At 38.8% G+C, this 22804-nt stretch overlaps 1 long non-coding RNA gene across 1 annotated transcript in view; it reads left to right on the top strand.

Annotated features, from left to right (window-relative positions):
- The window catches only part of LOC144295773 (uncharacterized), a 44569-nt gene extending 31988 nt beyond the window's left edge, over window positions 1-12581 (top strand). The window contains exon 3 of the long non-coding RNA XR_013362876.1: window positions 11976-12581. This is a non-coding gene — a long non-coding RNA (uncharacterized LOC144295773). The remainder of the gene's footprint in view (window positions 1-11975) is intronic.
- Window positions 12582-22804: the final 10223 nt, after the last annotated feature.

The raw sequence follows: 22804 nt of genomic DNA on the forward strand, positions 1-22804 counted from the left end.
TTTATGCCTCTGAAAATTAATTTACATCTTGAACAAGTATTAATTTTGCCAATTATGAGACCAAACCATATGGAAAACTTTGTGCTTCTGTCAGTGATTTAACGGGAAAAAATAACTTAAACCTTTGCATTTTCTTACCAGAACCAGAAAGATTTTTCTATATATAATCACCACTGAAATCACAAATTACAAGTGACGTGTAATTCTCATTTATTGCAAAATCCAGGTCTATAGAATAGACCATTTGTAACAACCTGGGTAGAACTAGAGGGTATTATGCTATACGAAATAAGTTAGTCAGGGAAAGATGATTTCACTTGTATTTGAAATTTACAAGAATTTAAGAAACAAAACAGATTAACCTAAGAGAAGGAAAGGAAAAATAAAATAAGATAAAAACAGAGAGGGAGGAAAACCATGAGACTCTTAACTATAGGAAACAAATTGAGGGCTGCTGGATCGTAAGTGAATGGGGAAATGGTGTAACTGGATGATGGGCATTAAGGAGGGCACATGATGTAATGAGAAATGAATGTTATATGCAACTGATGAATCATTAAATTCTACCTCTGAAACTAGTAATATACTATATAGTATATAATATACTGAAACTAGCAATATACTATTAACTAAATTTAAATAAAAAATTTTAATAAAATAAAATAATTAAAAAGTTGAGGCCTTAGGAGTGCCTGGGTGGCTCACTCAATTGAGCTTCCAAATCTTGATCTCAGTTCAGGTCTTGATCTCAGGGTTGTGGGTTCAAGCCCTGTGCTGAGCTCCATGTTGGGTATGGAGACTACTTAAAAAAAAAATTGAGGTCTTAGAATTTAAGGATTGGAATTGAAGACTTTTAAAAGGTCATTTAGACCAGCTCTCCAGAGAATGCAAAGATGCCTTTTTCATTACAATTTTTTGTTTTTTTTGTTGTCACAATCTATTGTGATTGATTGAAATATATTGAAGAAAATCTAAACTCACACAAATATGTAGTTATAAAAATATAAGTATTTTAATCATCTTTTCATTCAATTGTTGGTGTTTTCTTTGATACTACACCAAATCATGACAAATGATTAGGTGCAATGTAGAGTTTGAAATTTTCATACTCTGTTACATTAAAATTAATTGGTCTGTCTTGCACTTTGAATGGCACTTTTACTCAAGCATGATTTTGTAACATTATGCATATGTCAGTTGGAAAATTTGGTTCACTAGTAATAAGAGATTCTTCAATATACATAGACATATATAATTTAAAAATCACATTGGCCCAAGAAGAGATGGCTTCACGGAGAATTCTATCAAGCATTTATTTTTATTTTTTTAAGATCCCATTAATTTATTCATGAGAGAGAGAGGCAGAGACACAGGCAGAGGGAGAAGCAGGCTCCATGCAGGGAGCCCGACGTGGGACTCGATCCCAGGGCTCCAGGATCAGGCCCTGGGCCGAAGGCAGCGCTAAACCACTGAGCCACTCAGGCCGCCCTCTATCAAACATTTAAAGAAAAATTAACACCAATCCTTCTCAAACTCTTCCAGAAAAAAAATGCAACAGGAGAGAATACTTCTGAAATGAATTTTATGAGGCCAGCTATCACCATGATAACAAGATCTAACAAAGATATTATAATAAAAGGAAACTACAGATCAATATCTATGATGAATATTGATGCAAAAATCCTCAACAAAATACTAGCAAAGCAAATTCAACACACATTCAAAAAATCATACACCATGACCAAATGGTATTTATTCCTGGAATGCAAAAAATAGTAAAATCAATCACTATCACATACCACATTAACAGGATAAAGGACAAAACCACATAATCATCTCAATTGATGCAGAAAAAGCATATGCAAAACTCAACAGCCTTTTATTATAAAAACACTCAACAAACTAGGAAGAGAGGAAACTACTCCAACATAATGAAGTCCATGTATAAAATCCCATAGGTAATGTCATACTCAATAGTGAAAAACTGAAATCTTTCTCTCGAAGATCAGAAACAAAGCAAGGATGCCCACTCTTGCCTCTTCTATTCAACACAATACTAGATGTCCTTTCCAGAGCAATTAGACAAGAAAAAGAAGTAAAGTAATCTAAATTAGAAATCTGTCTTTGCAGATAACATGATCTTAGGAAACCCTAAAGATCTCACACACACATATACACACACACACACATACACACACACCTGTTAAAACTAATAAAACAGATTCAGCAAAGTTGCAGCATACAAAATCAACATGCAAAAATCAGTTGCATTTCTATATATTTGTATACACTATTAAACAGCTCAAAAGGAAATTAAGAAAACATCCCATTTATAGTTGCATCAAAAAATTTAAATATTTAGGAGTAAATCATAGGAATCATAATCAAGGAAGTAAAAGACTTGCACACTAAAAACTGAAAACAAAATACTGAAATTTAAATTTAAGAAGAAATTTTTAAAAACATAAATAAATGGAAGGACAGTCCATGTTCCTGAATTGGACAACTTAATATTGTTAAAATGCCTCTGCTACTCAAAGCGATCTATAGTTCACTGCAATCCTTATCAAAATCTAAAGAGTATTTTTTGTAGAAATAGGAAAAATCATCCTAAAATTCATATGGAATCTCAAGGGACCCCAAATAGTAAAAACAATCTTGAGGGGAAAAAAGAGCAGGAGGCCTCACACTTCCTGATTTCAAAATATTACAAAGATATGATAATCAAACGAATATGGTATTGACATAAAGACAGACATATAGGCCAACAGAATAAAATAGAGAGCCAAAAACAAACCCTCACCTATCTGGTCTTCAACAATAGGGAAAGAGTAGTTTCTTCAGCAAGAGGTATTGAGAAAACTGGACAGCCACATGCAAAAAAAAAAAAAAAAAAAGGAAGTTGGATCCTTACCTTATACCATCCACAAAAATTAACTCAAGATTGATTAGAGCTAAATATAAGACTGAAACTATAAAACTCCTAGAAGAAAACATAGGAGAAAAACTTCATGACATTGGACTTGAAACAGAAACCAAAAGCATAGACATAGGCAATAAAAGCAAAAAATAGGTAAACAGGACTACATCAAACCTTAAAACTTCTTTGTGTCCAAGGTAACAATCAATAATTAAAGAGGCTGGGATGCCTAGGTGGCTCAGTGGTTGAGCATCTATCTGCCTTTGGCTCAGGGTGTGATCCCGGAGTTCCAGGATCAAGTCCCACATCGGTTTTCCTGCATGGTGCCTGCTTCTCCCTCTGCTTCTCTCATGAATAAATAATGGAATCTTGAAAAAATATCAAAAGAGTGGAAATAACCTATTGAGTGGGAAGAAAATATTTGCAAACCATATACCTGATAAGGGGTTAACATCCACAATACATAAAGAACGCCTACAAAAGGAACAGAAAAACAAAAAACTGAATTTTCAAATGCACAAAGGACTCGAGTAGACATTTCTCCAAAGACAAATAGCCAACAAGCATATGAAAAAATATTCAAAATCACTAATCACTAGGGAGATGCAAATCAAAACCACAATGAGATGTTGTCTCACATCCATTAGGATCCCTACTATCAAAAAAAAAATGACAAGTAAATGTTGGCAAGAAAGTAAAAACACTGGTACACTCATGGACTCTGACAGGAATGCAAAATGGTGCAACTGCTAAATAGTTAACTGTTAAAAATAGTCCCTCAAGAAGTCAAAAATAAAATTACCATGTGACCTAACATTTCATTTCTAGGTATATATCCAGAAGAATTGAAAACAAGATTTTGAAAGGTATATGTTCATTGCAACTCCATTCACACTACAAATACTGTCAGTTGTTTGCTTTGAAATGAGAGGCTCACTTCATTCCTTTTCAAGAATATGAAATATTCTGGTATTCAATTTGGCTCTTAAGCATTCTTTAAATAAAACTGGTGTTACAGGGATCCCTGGGTGGCGCAGCGGTTTGGCGCCTGCCTTTGGCCCAGGGCGCGATCCTGGAGACCCGGGATCGAATCCCACGTCGGGCTCCCTGCATGGAGCCTGCTTCTCCCTCTGCCTATGTCTCTGACTCTCTCTCTCTTTCTCTCTCTCTCTGTGACTATCATAAATAAAAAAATAAAAAAAAAAACTGGTGTCACACAGGGGAAAGAAAAGTGGCTAGTTGAACTCACATCTCGAACAACTGAAGCACTTAACCATCATGCTTCAGTGTACAGCAGAAGTGCTTTAAATATACTTCCATTTCAGCACCAAAACTATTAAAAACACAGGGGGTCAAGGGCTGGTTTTTAGTAAACTTTATCTTTACTTCTCCATCAAGGACATTCTTAAGTGAAACAGGCGTTTTTATGTACCAGGAGTATATGGTAGCAAAGACTACAATGGCTACTAGTATGGTTTGGTGCCAGGTGCCACTGCCTCCTTCAGAGAGTGAGCTAGTTAATTATTGTTGTTCTACAATGGCATAACCATAGCCATTTTTCAAAGTCAGTTTTTCGATGACTCCCATTTAATTCTGACCATGATACTTATCATTATTCATCATGAACAGATCAGGGATATAGAGCTTGAGAAACTGCCCCCAAAGTCTTCAAGGTTATCAACTGGCAGTGCCAGCTCTTCTGACACAAAATCCCACACATTTTCCCTAGGAAACATCACCTCTCACCACCTCTCACCACCTCTCACTTATCCCTCAGAGCCATACACGGTGCAAGATTGCGAAGTAAGCCAGTCTGTCTCAGGGCCTCTTCGGTTCTTTTCCCACCTTTCTTGACACCAGGGGTGCTCCCCCAACCAGACATTTGCCCCATCCCTCCGCCATCTCCATTCTCCTCTCCTGCAGCCTCCATCAATAACATAATAGTGCCTGCCATGGATTTCACTGCATGTGAGTTTTATAAAGCACGTTCTCATTTATCATCTCCTTTGAATTTTTTAAAATTTTATTAAGCGTTTTTATTTGAATTCCAGGGGAGTTAACTTTTTTTTTTTTTCATCTCCTTTGGATTTTGATCTTCAGACTACTTGGTGAAATAGTTTCTCATTCCAACTTTCCACAAGGAAAATAAGACTCTGAGGTGGTCATTTGCCCAAGTTCTTATAGCTCATCTTTCTTGGGTCTCCTTTCCTTAAGATCCTTCCAATCTCTAGTAGACTAATTTATAAGGAGTTTTCGATGATGGACAACTCCTTTACATATTCCTTCCAAGAACATGCATTAGCCCTATAAAAGGGAGTTTTTAAAAAAACCAACATTTGTGTCTAAGAAATAACTCTCTAATCTTAAGACTCTTGCACTTTGTGCCTCTCCAAGAGAATAACTACAAAGACAACTGAGGCTGAGCCATGAAGAAATAGAAACGATCATAAATTTGCAAAGATAAGTGTCATGGGTATAGTTTTGCGAATTTAAATAATTCACTAAATATTTACACTTAAAAGTGACATATCGTCCACTGTGTACCTGTCATCTTACAATGACATCTGAACAAGGCACGTGTCCTCCTCGGAAGCTCCAGACCCCAAGAATAACATAATATATATGTTTGGTTGGATACACTCAAGAGAGTATTAACAGAAATTGGTTGAACAGAATTTAATAATTATGTTCCTTTAATAGCCACAGACCATTCTGTAGGATAACTAAATGCCCAAACTAAAGTAAAAAGAGTTCAAAGAGAAAAGCTGATGAGCCTAACCTGGAAGGCCAGAGCCTTTGAAGTTCTTTTTACAAGACTGTGGCCAGGGGAAGGAGTATTTTAAACTGAGGAAACAGGAAGTACCTAGATAAAAAGTTTGTGACATTTCCTAGGGGGGTGGTCTTTCTAGAAGCCCTCTTCCAGGAAACCAGTCCTTTCCCACCTAGATGCTGAGGTTTCCTGAGAAAAAATAAATAACCTCTCCTTGCCACAGTGTGGAGGATCAGCCAGTCAGTAAAAAAGCTGAAAGAGATTTTTGTCCCCCTAGATGTTATCAGCACAAAGGAAGGGGACGGGGATGGACGACTTTGAAGGAAGGACATGGGGAGAGAAGGGCGACCTGAGGAAGGTGGGAGTGTAGGCCAGCCCTTCGGGGACCACAGAAGCAGATGGAAGAAATGGGGCAGGTAGCTTTATGGTATTTACTGAAGCATGTGTGCACTGGATTCAGGGCTGGGCTCCACTCTCCTGGGAAGAGCCTACCTGGGCCCTGCAGACACTGTAGGAAAAGGGACAGGACAATTCGGGGCAGGGGACGGGACATCCAGTTAAGACATTGGGCACTGTGGGACTGAGCCCTTGAAATTAAGTCATTCTCTCATAACCCCATCTAGCTCCTAGCTGCACCGGAAAGACCCCGGCCAGAGTGCAGCGATTTTTGCGTGGACCACAGTGTCCCCTGGTGGACGTGTGCTTGAAAGGCAACCCTTTGGGGGGCGGGCAAGGGGGCGTACAAGCCCAAGGTGGTTGCAAAGAGATGCGACTTCCTCTACACGTACCATTTCTCCATCTTCCCAAATGACAAATTACTTAGTTAAAATATGCTCGCTGCTACTATATATACACTATGCTTCCTTTTAAAGAATACTTCCCCCACTCCCTCATGTTCAGCTAAAGCGGACTTCCCATGGCATTTAACTGGCTCCACCCTTCCCCTAGACGCAGATGTCTCTCTTTCTCTATATTTTACTCTTATGCTCCTTAGATACCCCTTCCCCAGCTTCATCTTTCTCTTGAATCCCCAGCATGGCTCTCCTATTCTGATCCGGATATAAACCCAGCTCGAGGTACATCCTCTTCCCTGGCCCCCTACTGATGACTCCTGCCAGACCTAATGCAGCGGCATTGTCCCATGGGGAGCCCATCAAGCTTTCTCGGTGATTTTTATATTGGTCAAAAGCTTCAAATACATTGCTGGTATTGCAGAGGAGCCCTGGCCAGCCACAAGTGAGGTCATGAATAAATAGATGATCTTTTGTAGCACATGGCTTGCTTATAAGTGAGACATATGCCTACAGCCAAGCAATGACCCACCACCCCTTTGCTAAAAGTGGAAAGGACCTAATGAGAATAATGGAGCAAACAGGATCCCATGTAGGCTGTTTGTTTCTGAATACATGTGAGAGTCAGCATTATTCCTGAATAAACTTAGTACTAGTATTTTAAGAGAAGCAAAATTAGTACTTGTCTTAAACCAAAAAATTTGATTTTACATTTGTAAGGGTTAAGAGATAAAAAGAGAATGCTACCTTCCTTGTAGTAATTTTATTTCCATACATATAGATATTTTTAGAGACGTTTTTCATAGAGGAACTGAGACAAATGTGGAGTTTCTCAAAAGTGTGAAGGAACAGTTAATAATGTCTGCTGAATCCTGAAATATTTGGAGATCTCACAAAAGAAGCTTTGTGATGTTCTTTTGGTAATTGGAAAAGAAAGAAGGAAACAGACTTGAATAAATATATAGGAGAGAAAAACAAGTCACTGAAGTCTAAATATAAAATACAAGGTAATTCTTTTTAAACATCCAGGGTAAAATATACCTCAAACCAAAAGACAAAAGAAAATATACTGAATTAACCCAAACAATTTTCATTTTAGGTATCAGAGCCATGCAACTTCTGGCAGAAGGTCAGGGTGCAAAGGAAAATGTTAGCATCTGAGAGTTGGGTTATGAGGTGTGTTAAAGAACTAATGCAAGCCTCAAATTTCTTTTGCCCCGAATAATGTTTATTTTATGGAGAATTTCTGGGAAACTGCATTAGATCATTCTAAAAAATAATCCCTGGGCGTTACCCTGTTGACAGCCAGCATAAACACTGCATCCCCCTGGATCAAAGCAATTACCCCATCAAAGAAAAATTAGGCAACACCAGGAATTCAATCATTCAAGCGATTAGATAAATTCCACCAAAAGAAGAGGCAAGCATAGGATGTCTGGGAAGGAGGTGGCAAATTTGTTTCTAATGCTAAGAATTAAAAAGAGATTTTAATTAACCACCATAATAGTAATAAATTAGTATTTATTGAGCATTTTGGATGTCCCAGCACTACCAGCTCAGACCTTTACATGTACTATTTCATGTTTGTTTCACAAAAAGTCTCATACGGGAGGTACTAATGTCAGCCCCACATGACAGGTGAAGAAGACCACAGAGGAGGTCTGCTGGCTATGCTGCCTCCTTTCTGGGCTGTTGAGGATGCTGACACTTCTAAGCACTTGCAAAGAAGCATTCTTCCTAGTATTTTCCGGGTTTAACTCACTGAATCACTGAATGCTCACAAGAGCCAATGAAAGACAAAGCGTTGCAACCTCGTATTACAGAGGGGACATTAGGGCACAGAGAGGCCCAGGAAGCTGTCCAAGACCACCCTGCTAGTTAAGCACCACAGTGGAATTCAGACCCAGGCAACCTGAGCTCAGAAGCCAAAATCTTAATCACTTCCTAATACTAACTCTCATGTAGAAAAAGAAATTGTTTTCAGTGTTACCCATTTGGTTTCTGAACTGTATCCTACAGAAATAAGTCAACAATTGAAAAAGCAACAAGAAGAAAGTTTTCTTTATTCACATTAATTTCAAACCCAGGAAGGACTGGAGGAAAACTTGGCAGGGAATGCCCACAAGATAGCCAGGTTTTCCATTATCAGCTACTGGTGATGTCAGCAGAAATGACATGGTGAGTGGAAGATTTTGGAGGGGGGTTTGGTCATGGAGTCAAAGAAGTGGCAGGCCACTACAAGAAAGAAGCAAAGCACAACCTGAGCTTCTGTGCAGACCACAGCTTCAAAATTCACTAAGCGGGACAGAAACAATAAATTAACCAAATTGTTGTAATACTAATTCCTCCAACCACAAAAGAAAAAAAATGCTTACTTCGGTGCACTTGAGTTAATCCTCCTTCTAAGGAAGAGTGTATCTGACCCTATGATTTACTACATGTATTTATCTTTTAATAGCTGCATCCATTATGGATGTGGCCTTGAGAGAGGATGTATGAATAGGAATGCATTTTAGACATTTAAAGCTAAATTTTTAGGGCAGCCCGGGTGGCCCAGCGGTTTAGCGCCGCCTTTGGCCCAGGGCCTGATCTGGAGACCCAGGATCGAGTCCCACATCGGGCTCCTGCATGGAGCCTGCTTCTCCCTCTGCCTGTGTCTCCACCTCTCTCTCTCCTCTCTGTGTTTCTCATAAATAAATAAATAAAATGTTAAAAAAAATAAAAAAACAAGAACTAATTTCAGCTCTTAACTGAACTATGAGCCAGCTGTTTGAGATGAGGAAGTGATTCCTGGTGGTGGTTATAATAACTGTTTCCTTCAACTTGAAAGAACTTGCTCCTCCCACCCACCACCTACCTTATAACAGAAAATGAAGACCATACCAAAAAAGTTGTTTCCTAGCAGTTCTGTACTTGCAGGTGATGGATGACACCAGCAGCTGAATGCCAGGGGACCAGTCAAGATAGAATAGGTTAGACTGCTGAAGCAATCACTCCCCACCCCCACCAACACACACACACACGTACACACACACACACACACACATCCCTCAATGACTTAACACAACAAAGATTTATTTGTAGCTCATACTACATGTGCAATGTGGTTTACAGGATGTGGCGATGGGGATGCTCTTACTGTCACCATCCAGGGGCCCAGGCTGCTGGCTGCTGGAGGATCCCTCTAGGGAAATACTTCCATGATACTAAAAGGATGAGAACAGAACTGTGTGGACTGTGTGGACTGTTTATTTAAGTAGAGCCCAAATGTCTAGGACATTGAGTAAAGGCAACTTGATGTCAAAATCAGGACCTTGTGATTATCAAAAAGGGCCCCTTTAACTTTGTGGATCTCAAACTAAAGGCCTCATATTTAGAGTAATTTGAGATGATGATAGGCAATGTTTTAGTAGGTTGATGTCTACACAGGGAACAGACGCAAGGGAGCTGGTAGTTGCCAGTGACTAGAGAGAGGTGAGAACAACAGAAACCCACTGTTGAAGAATCTGTAATAGAATCCTGATGTTGCCAGATGCATGTGGGGCCTCAGGTCTCAGAGGGAAAAGCATATGTGGATTTTAGGTAGAGGAGACATTCGAATCTATCTTGTAAACAGCCCTATGACACTTAATAAAATAAGATTCTTTAAAAAAATTAAAAATAAAAATAAATAATAACTCATGATTCTTAAAGCAATCCGGTAAAAAGGCAAAAACTCTGTGCTGGCAGAATTTGGCATTTGGCTAAAACCTCTACAACCAGGACTTTATGACTTTGGCCTTGATCACTTGATCACTCACTGAATTTCCAAAATCACTCATGCTTTCTATGCCAGAATACTGGGCCAGAATGAAATTTCATTCCTGATAAAATTCAACTAACACTTTCTGTGAAATACAAAATCCCTGGCAGGACCAGGAATATGGAAAGAAAACTGAGGGCTCATCATGAGAGGGACATATTCATGGCACCATCCATCCCCTCCAAAAGGAGGATGTGAGGCCTGGATTTCTCAGTAAAGCAGGAATGCTACTGTCTTAGATGAAGCTGTTGAGCTATCCACCATCTATGCCAATCTCATTTGCTTTCTACAACCACACCAGAAAGTATAGAGCACACTTTTAAGTCTCAAAACAAGGATTCAGTCTGATAACGGAGCCAAACAGATGGACAGCTGAGAGGGGAAGGTTATCAGCTTGGGCTGTCTTCAGGGCTTTCTGCTCTGCAGCCTGTTTGCATATCGTGCTCTAATCTCTGCACCCCTCCACCTCTGACTTTAGCAGGATTAGCATAACCTCTGACTTTCTTCAAAATAGAGTCTCAAGCTCCACCCCAGACCAGCTAAACCACAATCTGCATTTTAACAAAGTCCCTAGGTGATATGTAAGCACTCTGAAGTTTGAGAAGCTGTCTTCTCCAGTTGTAAGCCACTCCTGAAGGAAGCCTTTGCTACCATTCTCTGTTGAACAGAATAAAGAAGAGGGACCAACTTTTCTTGGCCTGACTTCTTTCCCATCTTGTTGTCAAACAGTCAAATTAACACCAAACCCCAAGTGAATAATTCTCCTGCCTCAGAGCCTTTAAAAAACAGTGAAAGACAAATACCATATGATTTTGCTTCTATGTGGAATCTAAAGAACAAAACAAATGAATAAATAAACAAGAAGCAAAATCAGACCTATAAATACAGAGAACAAACACATGGCTGCCAGAGGGAGAGGGGGATGGGCAAAATGGGCAAAAGGGAGTGATAGAGGCTTCCAGTTATGGAATGAATAAGTCATGGAGATGAAAGGTACAGCACAGTGAATATAGTTAAGGATACAATAACAGCACTACATTACATGGTGACAGACGGGAGCTATACTTGTGAACACAGCATAATGTACACAGTTGTTGAATCCCTATATTGTACCCCTGAAACCTATATAACATTATGTGCCAACTATAATCAATTTTTTTTTAAGATTTTACTTATTTATTCATGAAAGACACAGAGAGAGAGAGAGAGGCAGAGACACAGGCAGAGGGAGAAGCAGGCTCCATGCAGGGAGCCTGATGTGGGACTTGATCCCGGGACTCCAGGATCACGCCCTGAGCCAAAGGCAGATGCTCAACCACTGAGCCACCCAGGGATCCCTCAATTTTTTTTTTAAAGTCTGTATTTGCATGAATGGAATTATACTCACTAAAGACAATCCATTTCAGTATGTCCCTGCGGAAACTAAAAGTACAATTTTTTTTTCTTACAAAAAAAACATCAGTCTTAAATATTTGCCTCCATTACCAGTACACTTACTGGCCCCAGACTATTCATGAGGCACACACATCTGACTGGCTTATTTCTAACGTTATTCTGTCCCTCCACCAACATTTGCCAAGTACAAACAAGGATAAGTGACAGTTTACATAACATGTATTTCTCTCGACAAGGATTCAATGGAATGTCTTTTTTTATTATTATTATTGCTTTGTTTGTTTTGCTTGAGACTAGCTGGACAGTCTGGACTATGTCCTGCTTTACTGTGCCCATCTGGTCTGGTCTCATGTCCATGTCTGAACACTGAGAGACGCCACTGGGGAAGAAAGCTCAGGTAATCTATTCTCCATTTCTAAAAAGTTATGAACTGTCACACTTTACCTTAAAATATTAATGCTCATGTCCAAGCAGTTTAAGTTGAAAATAAGGTTTTATTGTGCTACAGAAAATGTTATCATGATGCATCAATTACAACTCCACCTGCTTTGGGAATTTAAATGAAGTAAGTAAATAGATGTTGTACTTAAACTCAAGAAGCCTGCACTTAAAAAGATGTTTTCATTTCATTGGCATTTGCTTCTAAATGCAAGACTCTATTTCTGCCTTCAAAAGATGAAGCTGGTACATTCGATGCAGATGTGTATTTCGACATTATTGGTGGCAACCCAGGGTATGTTCTTTGGAGGATTTCCATGACATACTGTTCTCAAAAGCCTTTAAATAATCACTAGTAAAACTGAGAGACTACTTCCAGGTGACAATAGGACTGGAAGTGATATGACGTTTGTACGTGATGAGCTACTCATTTTTCTGAAATAAAGAATCTTGTGAAAAGAGGAATTATGACTCGTATTTACAACAACTTTTCGTAAACATCCCCAAATTCCAGGCACAAGACAAAAGGCATGACTCATATCACAGTAGGCATTACAGCCAGGGAAGTGGCCCTTGTGAAGATTGCTTCCCTAATGCCTGAGAATGGCTCTGACGAGATCTGTAGGAAGCTGATAATAGGTACTTCATCGAGGATCACCAGTCAAAATCTGGTTTTTGATCAAGACCATTTCCTTAGCTAAAAATGTCCTGTTTCCAGACCTTAATTTGATTTTTTTTTTTTTTTTAGCGGACCATGATTGAGAAGACTGAAAACTTGAAAAAAAAAAAAAAAAGTACAAATGACTGTAATCCTTTAACTTGTGCTGCCATTTGAATCCTCATGATGAGATGATCTTGACGGGTGTAGCTTGAGTTCTCCCACGCACTGCGGTTTTTCAGGGGGTAGAGAGTGCTCTCCCTCTCAAAACTCCTCAAAGGCTTGTCAGCTGGCCTATGACCTCACTTGCAGGAAGCATTCCTATGAGTGAAGGTGGTAGCGCATACACAGCAGTTCACTTAAAAAGTCACATTCAGAGGGCCCACTTTGAGTGGGGTGAGGAGTCTGAATTTTTATACAAACATTCTGGATGGTTCTGAGGTGATCCTCCCATAAGTTCAGAGAAACACAGGCTAAAATCTAGCTAATTCCTCAGCTGTAAAAAACAATGTATATTTAAAAACAGAAAATAATTATTGATGAGAATGTAGAAAAATTGGAACCCTTGCTCACTGCTGGTGAACATGCAAAACAGTACAACTGCTATGGAAAACAGTATGATGGTTCCTCAAAAAGTGAAATAAAATCACCATATGATCCAGCCGCCCCACTTCTGGGTATACACCCAAAGAATTGAAAGCAGGGTCTCCGAGAGATATTTGTACACTTGTATTCATAGAATTGTTTGCAATGCCAGTTATTTTAGGAACATACAGACCTACATGTCAAATAGCCCCCAAAGGTATTACTGTATCATAGATGGTCTCCATTGTTGGTTGACTTTGAAATTAAAACAATAGTGCTCATGAGTTTCTGCCACATGAAGAAAAATTTGATTCCAAGTACTCTACTTAGGAATCTCGGGGTTTGGGACACCTGGGTGGCTCAGCAGTTGGGCGTCTGCTTTTGGCTCAGGGCGTGAACCTGGAGTCCTGGGATCGAGTCCCACATCGGGCTCCCTGCATGGAGCCTGCTTCTCCCTCTGCCTGTGTCTCTGCCTCTCTCTGTGTGTCTCTCATGAACAAATAAATAAAATTAAAGAACCTGTGGAAATGCTTACTCTGTTTAGGAAGCAGACAAGGAAGCAGGTCCAGTGATGGGGAGAGAAAAAAAGGTAGGGGGAGCTTCACAGCCAGGTCCCTCTATGGCAAACCACAGCTTCTGAGGCCAGTCATGCAGATTTATATTTGTACAGATATCACAGCTCCACATGTATGAATCTTCATAAAAACAATGTGACGTCAAGTAGAGAAATGGTGTTTTCATTTTATAGACAAGCAAAGTGAACCACAACAATATTGGCCAGTTTCTCAAAGACATACACGAATACTCAAGTCCAAATCTTCTAAGTTCAGACACCCTCTTTCTTCCCATTACCAAAGGGGTGGGTGAACAACAGCCAGGTGCTGGTAATAAAGGGAAGTGTCATTGGTAGGTACAAAAAATGTTAATAAATAAAACAAACTTAACGTCAATCTGCTTTTTATCTCAACACGCACCAAAATTTCTACACATGATGCACCTCCATAAAAGATCTTCCCATGTGATAGGCTCCACACAACTGCTGCAGTTAATGGTGAATTTTACTAATATAGGTAAGCTTTGCATGTGCACACTTGCATTACTTACCCTTCCACAATCACTGTATTCTATATGGAGGTTAATTTGGAGAATACCCAATTATTCTGACTTATATGGACTCATCTACAAGCAGCCTTTGACAATAAATTGATAATAGTGTGGCCTCACTTAGGTTGGCTTTGGGTCCTTTTTTTTTTTTTTTTTTTTGTCTTCAACTCTATAAAATGGCTTGTTCCTGTGTTTCTTTTTCTTTTCTTTTCTTTTTTTTTTTTTTTTAAAGATTTCATTTGGGATCCCTGGGTGGCGCAGCGGTTTGGCGCCTGCCTTTGGCCCAGGGCGCGATCCTGGAGACCCGGGATCGAATCCCACATCGGGCTCCCGGTGCATGGAGCCTGCTTCTCCCTCTGCCTATGTCTCTGCCTCTCTCTCTCTCTCTGTGACTATCATAAATAAATAAAAAAAAATCTTTAAAGATTTCATTTATTTATTCATGAGAGACACAGAGAGAGAGAGAGGCAGAGGAGAAGCAGGGAGCCCGACGTGGGACTTGATCCTGGTTCTCCAGGATCAGGCCCTGGGTCGAAGGTGGTGCTAAACCGCTGAGCCACCCGTGCTGCCCCTGTTCCTGTGTTTCAACAACAGATTCACAATAAACAATGATAGAGCAGTGGTCATACAAATGAAAAAACAGAACTTGCGTTACTGCAATATTGTTATTTTGTACAAGCACACAGAATTTTGTACATGTGTGTTTGAAATGTAAGAATTATGCTGTGCAGTGAAGTGCAATATTTTTGTCCGATATATACAAAGTTTAGTTCATAACCTGAAAAGCTCACTAAATTTGGATCATATTTTTAAAATTAAAAATGTATTCTTTTTAATAGAGAGAATAATGACTGACCAGGAGTGGTAGAAAGTTTTGTCTTGTAGAGGACACCACTGTTGGTGTCAAATAGTCTACACTGCTGCACTTGCCCAAGCTAGATGGGAACACTGCTTTCCCACCCTACCCATTCCCCTGCTGTCCACCTCTGAGCCCACGCCCTGAGGACCTGAGGGGCGGGGCGGGCGGATGTCTGGTTGAACCGAAAGGTGGAGGCAACTGTCACGCTCCACCCTTTTCCCCTCTACTCCTCTGTGCAGCCTGCAGAGACCTCCCCAACCCCTAGGCAGGAGGGCCTATAGCTACCAGGGATCCCAGGCATCTGCCCCTAGCATGCCAGGTTTTCTCTGTCACTTCTCCCCCTTTTACTTGAAGAACAGAGTGTAGAAGGCTTTGAGAAGTGCAAAATAGCTTCTCCTCTCAAACAGGCCAGAGATCCATATTCCAGGATGGTTAAAAATAATCTCAAGGACTAGGGGGAGAAGTGGATCCCAGGGAAGCATTTGTCCCAGGAAGCTCACACAAATAGCAGTCCATTTCCTCAAATATAGCTTAAAATAGTAACTGAGCATTTTAAATTCATCACTAGAAGATTTCCATAGTCTGTCACAAACACATTTTTTTTGGTCTTGGACAAAATTGACATTTATGTTCCTATACTACACTTTGCTTAAACTTTATGATTACATATAACACACATACAAACACCCTTATGTATACCCACTGATGTACATATATACATCCACATACACAATATTAATATTACATATTCACATATTAATGAACACATATTTAATAACTATATCTTTATATGTGCATATTAATCTGGTCTCATGTGTATCTACACACGTGTCTATTTATGTCTACAAAATCAAGCAGATGATGGTTGGGGGTAGTCTTTGGAAGAAAATCTGACATAGGAACACAATATATTATCATTACACATCATTAGGTAAATAGTTTGCACTCATTCTTCCTCACAGAACTTACTGGAAAATGCAGAAAAGGGTCCACTTCCCCCTAGAGGTTAAAAAAAAAGGTTTACTTTACAAAAAAAAAAGTGAAAGAAAATAATTCCTAATAACAGAAGACTTAGAGACAAATGTAAGTCATGAAAAAGAACTGAATGTATTTTGACATTGGACGTCATCTTCAACTGAGTATTAAATTGTCAAAGGTCTGGGGTAAGTACAGTTCAAGTAAAGATCCAAACACTACATAGTGACCACCTAGGGAATGCTCTAGTAGTGTACATGGATCAAAAGGCTCTAGGTACGTTCTACATGTGCAAGGAGGATTCTGAACCTGGTAATATCTGACAAATCAGCCAGTCTTAGATTTGCAGGACAAATCTAGTTCAGACTTTGAATCCTAACCCAGGATTGGAGTTGCTTTAGAGAATCCTCGAGAGAGGGTAATTTAGTTTCTGTGTAATCTTTTTAAGTTTTTAAACTCACTTCTGAGCATAAATCCAAACTCAGCCCAAATCTGCTTTGGTCCCCTTAAGAAGCCCCCACTGGACTTCTAGAACCCTCCCTGCCACTGAGCCTTGAGCCTTGACCAGAGAATATGTTAGGCAGCCTGGTCTTGCCTAGTGAGAGTTCCAAAGCATTGGCTTCAGAGCTATTCATGTGCTATTCAGGCTCCCTGTGGTCTTTCGCTGGACTTAGTACCAAGCTCTGCAGGTTGCTTCATTCTTCCATGACATCTTACTGCAGATAAGACTCCCAGGGAGGGTGGGGAAAATGCACACTGTTCTTCTGGGGCTCCACTGTGAGGCGACAGAAGACAGGGGATGGATCTAATAGTGAAATCCTGCGGCTTTCTCCTTAATTCTGAAAAGGTTTTCTTCTAAATCTTTGAGAGTTTCCTGTGCCTGTTTCGTAGGTTACGTTTTTGGCTCAATGTGATATTTTTTTCTTAGGCACATATGTAGGATCCTAGAGGAAACAGGACAGACATAAATATACTAACTTCTTGTTGAGGCTATAGGTTCTGTGAACAATAGCAACTACCAGTATGAACAGAACAACTGACAAATGTTACTCTTTTTGTATTAATATTACAAACATAATCGTTATGTCTACTCTGTATCTGTTTCCAAAGAGTTCAAAAGACTTCAGATAATTTGTAAGGAGTTCTCAACCCACTGGTTGTACCAAGATCAGTTTGCGAAACCTTGGTCTAGGGCAGCTGGAGATTTTTTCTTCCCCTACATCTTCCTCCAAAGTTACTGACTTGCAAAATCAGGGCAATTAAGCGTTAAGTCTTTAATTGGTACCTCTTGGAGGGCATGCTGCATTTAATGACAAGATAAAGAGAGATAAATCGATTCCCATTGCTGGGGTCACCCTTGGTAGTAGGGCTTAGATTTTGCTTTGATTTCCAGAAGCAAGGCCTCCATCATCAGGTCCTCCCTCATTTAACCAATTGCCTCTTTTCTAGACACAACTGCCATGATAATGGTAAGTTTCAGTCTGAATGTAACTCACCTCTCCATCTGCTTTGTGATGACTTTAGAGCCAGATTTTTTCCCCTTTACTTCTTTCCTATTCCCTGGGATGAGGTGCTTTGCTTAGAATAGATGCTCTATAAAGAGTAAATTCTCAGTTAAATTCACTCCCCTGTAATTTTTCATTTCTCTTATTTTGATGACCTGAAATCCTTTCTTAGTCTGTACAAGAAGGGTAGGCAGAGAGAAAGTGAAACTGTTTTGGGTCTCTGGGAGCTAGGGAAAGAAGCTAACTTTGGCCTAGGAACAGCAAGATCAGGCACATGATGTCTAACTTTCACTTTTATTTGAGTCCTGCACCCTTTGACTATTTAAGGAAGAGCTGTCAGGTGACAATGAATTAGAACAGGCAAGTCTACAAAAGGGACCATAGAGACCATCTAGTGAGACCATTTACCTCCACTGAATCCCCTCCAGTATTAGTCACTGTTAATTGTAGCAATCTATGCATTTTGAGAAAATTTTACTAAAGATCACATGTTAGGCCACAAAACAAGTCAATAAATTCAAGAAGATTAAAATCATATCAAGTATCTTTTCTGACCACAATAGTATGAAACTAGAAATTAATTATAAGAAGAAAACTGGAGAAAACACATCTTATAAAATGGCCAGCATTACCCTGATACCAAAACTAGACATACATCACAAAGAAAAAAATTATAGGCCGATATTGTTGATAAACAGAGATGCAAAAGTTCTCACAAAAATATTTGTGAACCAAATCCAACAATACATTTAAAGGATCATACACCATGATAAAATAGGATTTGTTCTAGGGAAGCAAAAATGGTTCAACATCTGCAAATCAATCAACATGATAAACCACAATAACAAAAGGAAAGATAAAAATAATATGATCACCTCAATAGATGCAGAAAAAGCATTTGACAAAATTCAACATCGATTTATGATAAAAACTCTCAACAAAGTAGGTATAGAAGAAACATACCTCAACATAATTAAGGCCATATGTGACAAACCCACAGCTAACATCATACTCAGTAGTAAAAAGCTGAATTCCTTTCCTCTAAGATCAGCAGCATTTTTATTTAACATAGTATTGGAAGTCCTAGCCACAGCAATTAGGCAAGAAAAAAAAGTCACTCGAATTGGAAAGGAAGAAGTCACTGGTTGCAGATAGCATAGTATTATATAGAGAAAACCTTAGGAACTTCACTAAAAAACTGCTAGAGCTAATAAATGAATTCAATGAAGTCACAAGATACAAAATTAACATGCAGAAATATTCATTTTTCTAAACTTAAAATGAGCTGTTAGGAAGAAAAATCAAAGCAATAATCACATTCATAATTACATCAAAAGAATAAAATACCTAGGAATAAAGTTAGCCAAGATGAAAGACCTGTGCTCTGAAAACTATAACACATTGATGAAAGAAATTAAAGACAACATAAATAAATGGAAAGATATTCCATACTCATGGATTGGAAGAATTAAGATTGTTAAAGTGTCCATACTACCCTAAGAAATGTACAGATTCAATGCAATCCCCAATCAAAATTTTTTTAGTGGCATTTTTTACAGAACTAGAACAAAGAATCCTAAAATTTGTATGGAAACAAAAGACTCCAAATAGTCAAAACAATCTTGAAAAAGAAGAACAAAGCTGGAGGTATCACATTCCCTGATTTCAAACTATACTACAGAGTCATAGTAGTAAAGACTATATGTTCCTGGCATGAAAATAGACATATAGATCAATGGAACAGAATAGAGAGCCTACATACATATGGGCAATTAATCTATAACAAAAGGCAAGAATATACAATGGAGAAAAGAGTCTTTTCAGTAAATGGTGTGGGGGAAAACTGGACAGTTAAATGCAAAAGAATGAAACGGAACCAACATCTCACACAATATATAAAAATAAATTCAAAATGGATTAAAGACCTGATGTAAGACCTGAAACCATAGAACTCGTAGAAGAAAACATAAGCTCTTTGACATCAGTCTTAGAAATATTTTCTTGAACCAATCTCTCCTTGGGCAAGGGCAACAAAAGCAAAATAAATGAATAACATTACATCAAACTAAAAAGTTTTGCACAGTAGAGGAAACTATCAACAAAGTGAAAATCACACTACTAAATGGGAGAAGGTATTTGCAAATTACGCATCTGATAAAGGTTAATGTTGAGAATATATTAAAAAACCTAAACAACTCTTATCATAATGAACATTGAGTAATGTAGAGTTGTTGAATCATTCTATCGTACACCTGAAACAAATATAACACTGTATATTAATCATACTGGAATTAAAGTTGAAAACTTGAAAAAAGGGATCCCTGGGTGGCGCAGCGGTTTGGCGCCTGCCTTTGGCCCAGGGCGCGATCCTGGAGACCCGGGATCGAATCCCACGTCGGGCTCCCAGTGCATGGAGCCTGCTTCTCCCTCTGCCTATGTCTCTGCCTCTCTCTCTCTCTCTCTCTCTCTCTCTCTCTCTGTGACTATCATAAATAAATTTAAAAAATTAAAAAAAAAAACTTGAAAAAAATCCCAGTAAGCTAAGAAATCCATGGCCAATTTTTGTGACATTTCTTTTCAGCCAACTAACCAGGTGACTAAGAGAATGAATGAGCACCTAGATGGAAAGAATTCTAAATTCTAATATAGCCACTCTACCATATTAGAATTAAATTATACCAACTGACTAAAAATGCTATCAATTTGTAAAATCAAACAAAACTAAGGCAAATATATCTGGGATTTTCAAATTGACACAAAACAAGCAAAAATAATTCTGACCAAAAAAACGTATACAACCTAACATCAAAAAAGCAAACAAGCTGATTATAAAATGGGCAGCAAATCTGAATAGAAATGTTTTTCCAAAGAAGGCATACAGATCAGCAACAGGCAAGTGAAAAGATGCTCAACATCACTCATAGAAGAGTACATCAAAACCACAATGAGGTATCACCTCACACCCTTCAGGTTGGCTAGTATTAAAAAAAAAAAAAAAAAAGCAAGTGTTGGTAAGTATGAAGAGAAAAGGAAACTGTTGTGCACTATTGGTGGAAAAGGAAATTGGCGCAGCCACTGTGGAAAAGAGTATGAAGGTTCCTCAAAAAATAAAAAAATAGGGGATCCCTGGGTGGCTCAGCAGTTTAGCCCCTGCCTTCTGCCCAGGGCGTGATCCTGGAGTCCCAGGATCGAGTCCCATGTCGGGCTCCCTGCATGGAGCCTGCTTCTCCCTCTGCCTGTGCTCTGCCTCTCTCTCTCTGTGTCTATCATGAATAAATAAATAAAATCTTTAAAAAAAATAAAAATAAAAAAATAGGGGATCCCTGGGTGGCGCAGCGGCTTGGCGCCTGCCTTTGGCCCAGGGCGCGATCCTGGGGACCCGGGATCGAATCCCATGTCAGGCTCCCAGTGCATGGAGCCTGCTTCTCCTTCTGCCTGTGTCTTTGCCTCTCTCTCTCACTGTGTGCCTATCATAAAAAAATATATATATATATATTAAAAAAATAAAATAAAAAAATAAAAAAATAGAATGATCAGCAATTTCACTTCTGGGTAATTATACAAAGAAAACAAAAATGCCATTTTGAAGACATCTATGCACATCTATGTTTGTTACAGCATTATTTACAAGATTTATAGCCAAGATTTGGAAGCAATCTAAGTGTCTATCAATAGGCTAATGGATAAAGAAAATGTGATATTTATTTATTTATTTATTTACTTACTTACTTATTTAATATGTCAACATATGATATATATATATAATGGAATATTACTCAGCCATTAAAATAAATGAAATCTTGTCATTTGCAACAACATGGATGGACCTAGATGGCATTATGCTAAGTTCAATAAAGACAAATACCATATGATTTTGCTTATATAGAGTCTAAAAAACAAAACAAAAGAATAAACAAAAAACAGAAGCAGATTCATAGCTACAGAAAAAAAACTATTGATTACAGAAGGGGTAGTGGTTGGGGACAGGCAAAATAAATGAAACAGATAAAGAAATAGAAACTTCCAGTTACAAAATAAGTATGGAGAACATACTCAAGAATATTATAATAACTTTGTTAGATAGACTAATAAGACTAGACTTATTGTGGGGATCATTTTATAATGTATAAAAATATCAAATCACTATGATATTCACCTGAAATTAATAGGATGTTGTATGTCAATTATGCTCCATGGGGCACCTGGCTGGCTCAGATGGTAGAACATGCAACTCAGAGTCATGAGTTCAAGCCCCACTTTGGGCTTGGAGCTTACTTAATTAAAAAATATATATATATATTCCAATTTAAAAAAACATATTCATTACAAAACTGGAAGAGGACTTCAACTATCTCCATTTTGACTCTGTCCTGTACTTTCTAACTGATTTAAGTTCTTCTTTCCAGTTTAATCTCTTAACTCAGACAAAAGAGTGAGCAAGACATCCCGTGATGGGAACTGAAACTACCGCCTCAAGCAGCAAGGAGTCCCTGAGCCAGCAAGCTTCTCCTGCTTGGCCTGCACTTCACTGCCCGCCTACACACACCCACTGACCATTGTCCCACATTTTCCTTACATAAACCTGGAAGTATTTTCAGCACTTTGGAGACAGTCTTTGGGAGGTGAGTCCACTGTCTTCCCAGTGTTGGCCTGACTGAACTAAATTCCTTTTTTGTGTTGCCACCCCTAGACTCTCTGCCTTTGGATTTTGCCAGCGGTGACTGACTGACCCTGGCTGATCTGGCCCCCTGGAGCCACATGCTCTAGCACCCCTGCACCCTGATTATAAACTAACAACTAGAACAGAAGCTAGGTGAGACCCTGGCCCCTGTCTGTTGATCTTCCACACCACACCGCTGCTGCCCTAAGGCCTGGCACAGTGAGAACAGGGGCTTGATAAATACTTAAAAAAAATAATAATAAAAAATAAAAAAAATAAAAATAAATTTAAAAAAAATAAAAGGCAGAGAAAGAGCCACCAGGGATGGGCAATTAGAGAAAA

Source organism: Canis aureus, chromosome 24 (assembly GCF_053574225.1).
Source record: "Canis aureus isolate CA01 chromosome 24, VMU_Caureus_v.1.0, whole genome shotgun sequence".
NCBI lineage: Eukaryota > Metazoa > Chordata > Mammalia > Carnivora > Canidae > Canis > Canis aureus.